The sequence below is a fragment of the Sander vitreus genome, chromosome 24, assembly GCF_031162955.1.
Source record: "Sander vitreus isolate 19-12246 chromosome 24, sanVit1, whole genome shotgun sequence".
Taxonomy (NCBI): domain Eukaryota; kingdom Metazoa; phylum Chordata; class Actinopteri; order Perciformes; family Percidae; genus Sander; species Sander vitreus.
In genome coordinates this window covers 3,130,980-3,142,366 of record NC_135878.1, presented here as the reverse complement: position 1 = coordinate 3,142,366, position 11,387 = coordinate 3,130,980, and positions in this window count along the sequence as shown.

The following is an 11,387-nucleotide window of genomic DNA, read 5'->3' as shown; positions in this document are numbered from 1 at the left end:
GGACAGCGAAAGTGTGCACTGGAGTGAGACAAGAGAGCACCCCGACAGGGAGAGGCTCAATGTCACTCCGCAGCATGGCAGGAAGGAAGAAAAACAAACGCCAGAGGGGGAACAAAAAAAGAGAGGAAGATACAGTTTGTAAGTCATAAAAGCCCAATTAGAAGCATTAGTGTCCTCAAATGGAGGATTACAATGAATAATTTGTGACTGCAATTTTTTATGACCGATTTTGCCATTAATGTGGATGACAAAAAAGGATATATTTTTGTGAAGGGCTAGTGAAAAAAAAAGCTCTCAATGCAGAAAAAAACAAAACAATAATTCAAGGTTACATGAATATGGTGCCAAATCTGCACCCTGGCCATCCACTGACTCAGCTGCCTTACTTTAAATCTCCTCACTCCCCCACGTCACCCCTTCATTTGGAGCAGCTCGACCCTGAATGTCTCCGGTGTGAACCAGTGCCCCAGCTTTCACATTACGCCACAATGGATCCTGACTCATTCAATTTAAACCCATCAAGAAAGCACAATACAAGGCAAATTAGCAGCCATTATTTAGACACTTTCATGCCCCCCAATTTGAAGGTTATATGACAATTAGTTACATTTGTTTCCGCTGTCTTCGTGGCTGTCCTGTTCTCTGTAACATACATGGGCCTCTTCAACAGGGTTTTAATATTCATATCTTTAATTCTTCTAGAGGAATTAGCTCATTTAAAACGTATTATGGCACATCAAATCCACATTGTTCCATGTTTCAGGCTTTAGTATTAAAAAATAACACACTGAACAATTGGGTCATTATCTTCATAAAAGCTCTTTTTTTCTTTGACCTGCTGTGACATTTATTCGGGTAGGACTTCTGAGGACTCATACATGGACTGGACCTAGCTTTAAGTCACTGTAGGGTTTTCCAGTTGGATAGAATTAAAAGAGAACTTCACAGAATTAGCACTGCACTCTTAAAACATTTTTCGGACTCATGATGGACAGTTAAAAAAGGGGATCAAAATCTCTGCTAAACAGCCAAGAGAGGCAGAGTGTGGAGGAGGGCGTGGTTTGTAATCAGCTGCAGTGGAGACAGGTGTGGGGTTGCTCATTAGAGCAGTGCCAGGTGTGTTAACTGACACAGCTGATTCTTGTTGGTCTAATTACACTCTCCCTTCATATGCAGTAGTGTGCTGTCCCTTCAGATGACTGGTGGAAATGTAACCAAGTACATTTACTCAAGTACTGCAGCCTACTGTTCTGTACTTGTACTTTACTTGAGTCTTTTCTTTTCATGTCACTTTCTACTTCTACTCCACTACGTCTCAGAGGAATATATTGTAAGGGGCACCACGGTCGAGCCGAGTTGAGCAGAGCTGGTACTAGCAGTGGGTAAGCGCCATTAATTGATTGACAGAACAGTTTTGATCGTTTCCAGTGTCTAAAATGTGAGGATTTATCTGCATTGAGTACTTTTACCTTTAATACCGTGAGTACATTTTCCTGATGATACTTACATACTTTTACTTAAGTAACATTTTCAATGCAGGACTTTTACTTGTAACATTATTTTTTTTACAGTGTGGTAGTATTAGTACTTTTACTTAAGTAAAGGATCTGAATACTTGCACCCCTGCACACCACAGACAGAAGGAAGCTTTGAGATGTTGTTTATTTGAACAGTGTTTAAAGCTCTGAGCAACTGGACTGTGCACATGGGAGAGAAACCGGGCGACCAGAGGCGCACAGGAGAAAGTTTGTGAATTTGTGTTTATGTAAGTGTGTGAGCAGTCGGAGAATAAATATTGTTATTGGTGAATCGTCAGACGTGGCTGTGACTTGCTACGTCGTCTTTTATATAACACATTCTTCCTCTTCATTTTCATCTACATCGTCAAAACCTGGCACCTACATTACCCACGATGCAACTTGACCACCGACAGTTTGGCCGGAGATTTGGGTTTATTATGCTAGTACCACTAGCGAGCAGAGATGAGGAGCTACAGAGGTCTGGTGAGATTACTTCTTTCTAACTTCAAACCCACACTTTTCATATGCAAACTTGTAGTCTTTACCTCCAACCAACGCTGACTCAAGTGACATCACTTGAGGATATTCGTCAGACTTCACACAGCTCACTCTGGCCATCACTGTTTGTCTTTTCTGATTTATCAAATTTCTAGAACTAAACTCTGTAAATTTTCATTTTTTTTGAAAGTCTCTTTATAATGAGTCAGGTGGTTTTTCCTATGTTATGGTGCTGTTTACACACACCTGATACTACTTTTTTGAGAAGCCCAATCCAAGAGCACAAAGGTCTTTACGTTGCTTATTATGACATCAATGATTTTAGGGCTGCAACTAACGATTATTTTCATTGTTATTTTCACAAGTTGTTTGGTTTATAAAATGTCAGAAAATGGTGAAAAATGTGGATCAGTGTTTCCCAAAGCCCAAGATGACTTTGTCCACAACTCAAAGATATTTAGTTCACTGTCACAGAGGAGTGAAGAAACTAGAAAATGTACACATTTAAGAGGCTGCAATCAGAGAATTGTTTCATAAGAAATGACTAAAATCAATTAATTGATTATAAAAATAGATGGTGATTCATTTAGTAGTTGACAACTAATGGATTAATTGATTAATCTTTGCAGCTCTAACTGATTTGCTACCTGGGATTGGTTCTCAGGTTCATATTTAGCTTCAGATGGAAGTACAACCAAAAGCCAGTTGTGTTGTGGGAATGAACTTTTGGTTTATTTCTTTATTTACACAGTATATCAGTAATATATTGTTTCCTTTGTTAAAACTAAAAGAGATAGGAAAAAGTCACTGTGACGCAGAGGAGCAAGATTTGGCAGGAATCCATTCCAGGCCTGTAGGAGCACAGAAGCACTTCTAAAAGACGTAAAATATAAAAAAGACTACCTTTAAATGCAGTTAATGACTTTTCTCACCTGAAGTCTGTGTTGATAACTTTCCTGAGAGAGCAGTGACTGGCCAGACCCAACCTGAACCATCCATCCTCCTCTTCCTCCTCATCCACAGAAACTGAACCTTCCCTTCTAGAAGCATAGTGTTTACAACATTCTTTCTTATCTAATGCATTGTTATGCTGCGGTACGCACACTTTGCATCCATCTCTGCTATGAGTTTAGGGTGGAAGGTTCAGAGCCTCAGAATGATGCACTGCTGCTTTCAAATCTCATTTTGAAGAGTTTGTTGAAGAAAAACCCGTCAGGGCAGAGCCATTAACAGGTGTTCATGCCACCTTCCAGCTTTGGCTCTTTATTAAGCCTAAAGGTAACTCTAACCTCAGTGCCATCACACTTAGGGTAAACAAACATGAACCCTACACACAGCAGGAATCTTCTATTCACAATATGTTATTGCATGCAGGAAATTGTGATTGTGCAGACAAGATATATGGACTTTATTGCTATTTTATGCTTTTAGAATTCTGGCAGCTTTTTCTATACAACATGCAATGAAATGTTGAGCCTTCTAAAAACAATCTTGGAATGATACAGTACAGATGTTTTATGTAAAAGAAAAGAAGCAAACAGAAGAGCCTTTCAGAGTGGCCCCAGATGTCTGACAGAAGTAATTTGGTAAATTCAATTTGTAAAGTGACTCCTGCCTATGGGCTGCATTAGTTTAAGGAGCTTCAACCATGACCTTTTTTCTACTTACCTGTATCCAGGGAAAATATTTATCATGGGCTCTTCATTTGTCAGTGTCAGTGAAAAGAGAGGTTTTCCCAGCCAACTGAATGATATGTTAGAAGCATTGATTTGAGCATCTATAAAAATAGCACCTGAATGTATACGTGTGTTTGTAAGAGGGTGGCGTTTTGCACTTTGTCCTCACAATCTATTTTCAAGCCACTGAAGAAAGCCCTTTGAACTTACTTTTAATTGTAAGTTTTTTTAGGATATTGTAAAGAGAAAAAAAGGGCTGCATACCTGGCTCTATCCGTCTCAAATGTAATATGAATTCATGGTATGATACCTGGAGTTTATTAATTCAGGGCCACAGAGACAGCTGAATAATGAAATTTAATGAAAATTTTAGATGGACTAAAAGTCAGTGCTTCTGTCATTAATTTTAAAAGCGCACATACTATCAGGCTTCGCACAGTAATGATACATTCCTCCATTGGGCTTCATGCTATATAATAACTGTGCCCAATTAATGGAATGGAGGATTTTAGTTTTTTTCTGCATCCATTGGAATTCAAGGTCTTTAGTTTATGAAATGAAATTCTGGAAAATGTAACTTTAAAGTAACAATACGGGATGTAGGAAAATGATTTGTGGTTGACCGAATCTAATGGTGTGTTCCTTAAAAAAAAGAAGCAAGGCCCTCTCTAGTTTTATTAAACATTTTAATAAACCCTTTGTTTAACTTGTTTTGAAAAAATGCAACACCCTTCCACCTAATATCTCAAAATAAAATATTGTGTTGAATGTTTACTTGTTCAATCATAAAACGTAAGATGCATTATTATATATTCTTAAAGTGTTGTGTTTGTACTTTTACTTAAGTAAATGATAGTATTTTCTCCAACACTGCTTCTAAATAAACCATTTAAAAACCCATTGGATTATTTGAAAAATGCATCATTGTTTTATTAGCTTAAGCAAAGATGAAGTTTTGGAGGTGCATGACTTACACAGCACAGTAAGGATATGTTAATAAGATAGTAATTTTCACAATATCCACCAAAAAATAATTTCATTTAAAAAGTATGGCAACCAGAATAGTGCATACATAACCTTCCCTCTTTTTTGACCCCCTAATCATTTTGGTACAGTCCCTTATTTAACCTCACAGTTAACAGTACAAGCAGAGTCTGGTTGTCCCAGAGGAGGGACACTGCATCTCTGTACCCTCTAACAACAGCTTCACAGCTAACTTACTGAATGGAAAATGAACTCTGAGTGGATAAAGTCACACGTCTAAATAAATCATAACATACAGCCACTAACAACCATCTGAATTGTTCATTACTGCTGCTGCTATTGATCTGGAACATAGTTTCTCTCGTACCCTGTTTTGGCATTGTAAAGCAAAAAGAGATTTCTTCAAAGAGACCATTTTATAATCTACCTGTGACCTGTATTTTTATTTTTATTCCAACACAATGAATGCAATACTTTATTTCACTGTCAAAGCACTAGCATTTAATTTCAGGTCAGAACAATACATGCAAACTAATCAATTAAGTTTTAGACGTGAGTAGAATGATATTGTCTAAGGAATAGCCTTCAACATTTTATCTTAAATGAATCTATTTAAAAGAAATCCACATTCTTTACATAGCAGACTTCTTCACAGTTAATTGGGTTATCAACTTCTTTTCAGATATGTAAAACTAAGTTCTGAGACAAGTTGTACGTGACTAAAGATGAACTAAAATCTATACTTAAGTGTTGATAATTTTCAGTCAGATGGCCTTGAGTTCTTTTTTTCCTATTGTTGCTAAGTTTTTGCTATTTGAGAGAAAGATAATTTTTTATAAAAAGTGTCCTTGTTACACTACATCTCTAAGCACCATCCTCTGCCTGCCTTTATTTGCCGTCTCCTTGAGTCCCTCTTTTGTCTCTGGGATTGCTTATAACATATTGAGCCAGTACAATAGGTCCACTACGAACCAAAAAGGATGCTGGCAGGAGAGTAAATCCACTCAGATCCCTGTGGTTTACTCATCCTACCTCACGTCCCGTGGACTTGCCACTATACCTGCGGCCCAGCGTGGGCCGCACTCAGCCAAGCATGGTGCTATTGGACCAGCCATGGAAGCCCTATGTACTTTGACCCCGGAGGAGATTGGATCCTTGGTCGTGGAGGAACTTAGCGGCGGCTGCCTCTGTGGCACCGCAGTACGACTCCTGACAGTGGGATAATGTGTTAGTTGTAGAGTGATAAGACTCCAGGCTGCAATAAACCAGGAGTCAATACAGGATCAAAAAAGGATGATCCTCTTCACTTTTTTTAAAAAGCTTTTTCTGTTAAGATTTGAGTGCAGTAGATTTTGCAGTCAGGGATGTCCAGCTTTAGCCATTTACCAACAATCTGCTGAATCTGAACTGACCATTTATACTCATGAAAATATCTAAATCAACAATGAATAAGATAAGATCAACCTTTAATTGCATACAACAAGTGCCACAACTGCAGGTGCATTAGATATAATAAACAAAATAGACAATAAATAGCTAAAACAAGAATCATTTAGGAAATAAAAACCCTAAGGACGGGACAGGAAAAATATTGCACATGGTATATGATTATTGTAATAATATTACGGGATGATGAAGGCAAGTTAATGGTTTGGATGCATGTATTATTTTTGCATGTTTTATGTATCTACTAACATGTTTTGTGTGTGTATATCAAAGCCTGTTACTGTATCTTTTATTTCTCTGTGCCATAAAGCTCCATTTTATTTTGAGTTGCTCACTAAATTCTCACTAAAGCACCACATCCATGGTTGAAAACAGTCCCAAACATATGCGATATTTCATCCAGTTTGAGTGACATTTTGCTAAAAAACTACTTACTTTGCTCAGCTGGTTTAGAAAAATCATTTGACCTCTTTTTAAAAATTGCAAAAAAAAAGTACAGGTTCCTAACTCGTTTTTAAATATCTAGTGACAAGTACAAAGTTATTTGATGTGGGGAGTGTGGCTAAATGTTTTGGTTCACTCCCCAGCTTTACTAAAAAATTCAATGGACCCGCCACTTGACTTGACCACTTGAAAGAAGGAAGCACCCTTCCCCTTAAAATATCAGCGTTGATACAACTCGTTTAAAGGCTCTGAACATTTTTTGTTCAATTAACTTACTATAAGTGATGGGATTCCACATGAACACAATTGTCTGCCAAATTAGAAGAGCTTTGCTAAGGTTTTCTCTATTATTTTTTTTTTGTCCCTGTTTGTTTTGTCAGTGTGCTTCTCAATGATTTAACGTGGCTCAGTTGAAAAAAGGGTATGTCACATATTTCTGTGCACCAATTAAGATTTCCCATTTAAATCAAAATGTGGTGACAGTAGTGGGGTTGTTTGCTTAAGTAGCCCGGTCAATCAAATGTGATCAAACCACACAGTCCTGATGAAGCACATAGCTGAGTGTTAAAATCTTAATTAATAATAACCACGTTTTCTAAGCTGTAGCTTTGGTTTTTGCTCATTCAGTCATGGATATGTAATGTTTGTGTTAGTTGTTCAAAATTGTGTATCATTTTAACTTGTTACCACTTTAAGGGAAGGGTAACATATGTTATACTAAAATATGGGGTGAAAAAAAGACACCCTCCTTTCAAAGACCCTCAAACATGTCAGACTGCCCTTCCTTCAGTAAAATAAAAAATACAGAACTTTTTCTGTTTTTTGACCCCCCTCTCCCCCTAATCATTTTCATACAGTCCCTTACATCTTCACACACCTTGTTTTCATGGGGTGGTGATCATTCTATATTGCCCGCCCTATGCTTTAAATTTACCAAAGCAACAAATACAAAATTTGAGTCTTGATGAAGATGAAACTACAGAAAGTATAATTTCATCCTTTCTCTTAACTTTCTTTGTCAACTACGACCAAGACTTTGCACACAGCTGCTTATTCCAGCACTCAGTTGTGTATTAAAGGCCTACCTGCCCAAATGTAACCCTTATGTTTCAAACACTCCAAGCCCTGTTTAAAAAAAAAAAAAAAGAAAAAAATTAGTCCATCAACTTGGTGTACATTTGGCAGCAAAAAGGTATGCCTATATTTTTTTGAGCAGGTATACTGTCGACTCTTTTGAAGGTGTTTGTCTATGGAGTGTCAAGGCTGTCAAATGATGTTGTCACATAAACATGTCACCACGACATCCAATATCTAGCCCCCGTCCACTCGCTGACAGAACGGCGCTTCCTCTGTTAAATCCTTTACTTCTTGCACAGTAGGACTCTTCATAAACAAACAAACGGAGACAAAAGGCGGCAGAATTCTTACATGTTGAAACTCAACTCTTTGAAAAGCCAAAAAAGAAGCAAATGCTTCCAGTGAGCGGTGTGTAACAACCAGCAACTGTCTTCCACTTAACTACCCATAGCTTTTGAATTGCATTAGAATACATGAGGACTCGTAGACAGAGAGGTGCTCTACCCTGGTTCCTAATGTATGACTATTTCATATGGACAGGAGAGGAGGGAGGGGCGAGGGGGAGCTGTCTGTGGGGGTGATTGACACAAGCCCACATTAGGAGCAGCTTTTGGAAATGGGTCCGTGGAGACTTGGCGGATTGGGTCTGCTGAAGGAACGGTGTCTCCACGAGGAACCGTGCCTTCTTAACCCCACTCATTGGTATGCCGATGTGCGGGTAGCGAGCCGTGCTCCAAACGGCACAGCCTTCCAGACTGCCCCCCAACACACCGCTACTCAGACACAATCCCACTGAGGACCCATGACGATATGCAGTGTGGAATACTGAATCAAAATAGACTCCAATTAATAATCACATAGTTCATTTTTTAGGCTCCCTGTGTGCACACTGTGGCCTGCAGGAGAGCTCATTCTTTCAGAAGTTTCAGCAGGGAAAAAGTTTGGTTAAAATTTCTCAACATGCTGCAACACACACACACACACACACACACACACACACGCACACACACACACACACGCAAGGCGTCAAACATGTCAACTTGGAGGAAATAAGAAAGCACAGGCCCTTGAGTCTGTCCCTCCTATCCCTCCCCACATGTGACAAAACAGGCAAAATAAAATGTTTAAATTTGGTTTTAGATCTCACTTCTGGTCTCTAGAATAAGAGGAATAACATGTCAGCATTGAGACATACTCTGCTGTCAAGTAAGAAGACAGAATCTCACTTTACCCTATTGTGACTTTGAACTATATGACGGTGAGCAGACAGATTGTTTTTGTCACAGAACTAACTGACCTTTAACCCAGACCGTTCTCTTTTCAAACTCTTCCTCCGTACATCTAAAAATATTCCCATCAGAAGCAAACTGATAGGATTTACAAGACCTAATGTCATTGCAAAGAAATATTGCCACAAACATACAGTACATATTTTTGTCTTTATCATTCGAAGGGAGTTATCATTTAGCAAGCTTTGAGGTCCAAGGTGAGACAGGAATATTTGAGTATGCCTAATGAAAGGCAATATAAAAGGTGCCTCTTGTGTTGTTTGAAATCAGCTTTTTTTTGTTTTTCGGCTATGTTACATGTGCTGGCACTAATTATACAAGCTAGGTAGTCCTCGCACATTCAAAAAAGAAAACTCGACCATTTTTGACATGTTCATTTAAAGTTACTAATCAGATGTAAATATGCAAAGCAGGTCCCAATGGGATTTCTTTGATATGCAAATTGAAAGTGCAAACAAAGGTGGGGGAGATGGGTTTTTTTTCTCCTCCTTCAAAATAAAAATCTCAGAGATGGTACTGTCATGACATTCTGTTGAGAAAAAAAAAAAAAATATATATATATATATATATATATGTGAGATACCGCCTTTAATGGCATTTTGTAAGACCAAGGCCAGAGCTGGTAGTGTTGCTGCAATTGTGTGGGCATGATAAAAAAAAAAAAAAACATGCATTCAGAGTTTCACCAGAGCCACATTTTTGATTCCTATTCATATATCAAAAGCAGCGTCCGATATGAATCTTGTCTTATTTGCCATTCGCTTACATCAGAACATGTAAACAGGCATGACAGTGTTCTTCCCCCTCCTCCTATCATAACAGCAACTTACTGGCCAGTTATCTGTTTGATGGGATGTAAAGGGAAGGTCAGTGTTTCCATAATTCACTCCAGAACCATAAATCACATTATATGATCTCCTCTGCACAGGGAGCTGGCGAGTGCTGTTCACGCTGACTGCAGAAAAAACGACCAATTCACTGCTGTATAATATGGCACTTACGGGCACAGGTGGAGGTTTTAAAGACGTTGTTTTCCCCCTTTCTGTCGCTCGCTGTCTCCATGTATGTTCAGATTAATCGTTTAAAACCTTTTGGTTGAAAATGCAATCGCCATTTGCTGCACGTTAGCACAATATTAGCCGTCTGGCGCTCTGACTGTAGCTGACAAAAGTTCCTTTGTGGTCAGCGATGGGAAGCAATGGAGAGAAACTGACTTTTATTGACACAGGGCTGTCAGAATGGAGACGGCACCGCTGTTCATTTCCAATTTCAGCCCACAGATTGGAATCCGCCGCTGGGCTCTCCAGTGTCTCAAGCACCATTTTCTGAACCTATGGTGTGGAAAACATGATTTCATTCCTGTTCAATGCGTTTCATCAGATTCTCCATCCCTCCAAATCGTCTTTGTGTGGCATCATATTGAAGGAGTAATTGTGCATCACTGTGGATGGTGGAGTGCAACATCCTCTTGTAAAGCCAGAGGTAAAATTACAGCTGGATAACAACAAAATATTATATGACTCAAGTTGTAGCTTGATTACTTATATCTGTGGCACATTTAGCTTTTGTGAAGCGCACACAAAAATGAGATATTATCAAGCACTGTTATCATTATGTTTCAATGTAATACTCTGCTTCTTGCTTCTTTGCCCTGTACTGACTGTTTACAATGGTAATGTTCTTTTTCAGTGAAAGTGACTCAGTGATTGCAGTCACAGCAGTGAAAACAACTGCAACTAATGAAAAGTGACTGTAAACCAATATCTGGCTATATGATCAATGTTTTAAATACATCTTTGCGGAAAGTTCCATGATGCTGCTCCTTCACCATGATGTGTTTATTCATGCTGTTAAAAGTCCACGAGCAGAGGCCACCTGACCACCCCTGAGGAGTTTGATAGCTCCTCGACTCCTCGGTCCTCGGCTGAACCGGAAGTTTTTCTGTCCTTCCTCGGTGAAGGCTGTCTCAAAGCTCTTATTTCTGCCCCGAGGACCGAGGAGAGGTCATCAAGGAGGGATCATTGAGGAGCTATAGGCGAGGATACACGAGAGCAGCCTACCCAGTAGCCGTGCAGCTGAAGGAGTTGCTAACCCCGCCCAAACAGCTGACAAATTCATGTGACTCTTCAGAGGAAAGGACGTCTCATCCCTCTAAAACACATTTTCTGCTCGTTGCCTCTCTCCTCCAATGATTTCCCCGCGTCTGCCCCGTGCCTCCTCTGTGGGAGGGACTAAGATGCGAGGAAGGGAGGCAAGCAGAGGAGTCGAGGAGAACTTAAGCGACATGAGATGCACCTGAAGTTAAAATCAAACTCTCCTTCATGGTAAGGAATCTACGGTGGCCGACAGGAGCCAAACGCCCAAGCAAATTAAGAAAACAACTTCCTTAATTTGACAACACGTGCAGCATTCAGCAAACGCGCTGCAAATACACACAACACAACCAAATACAT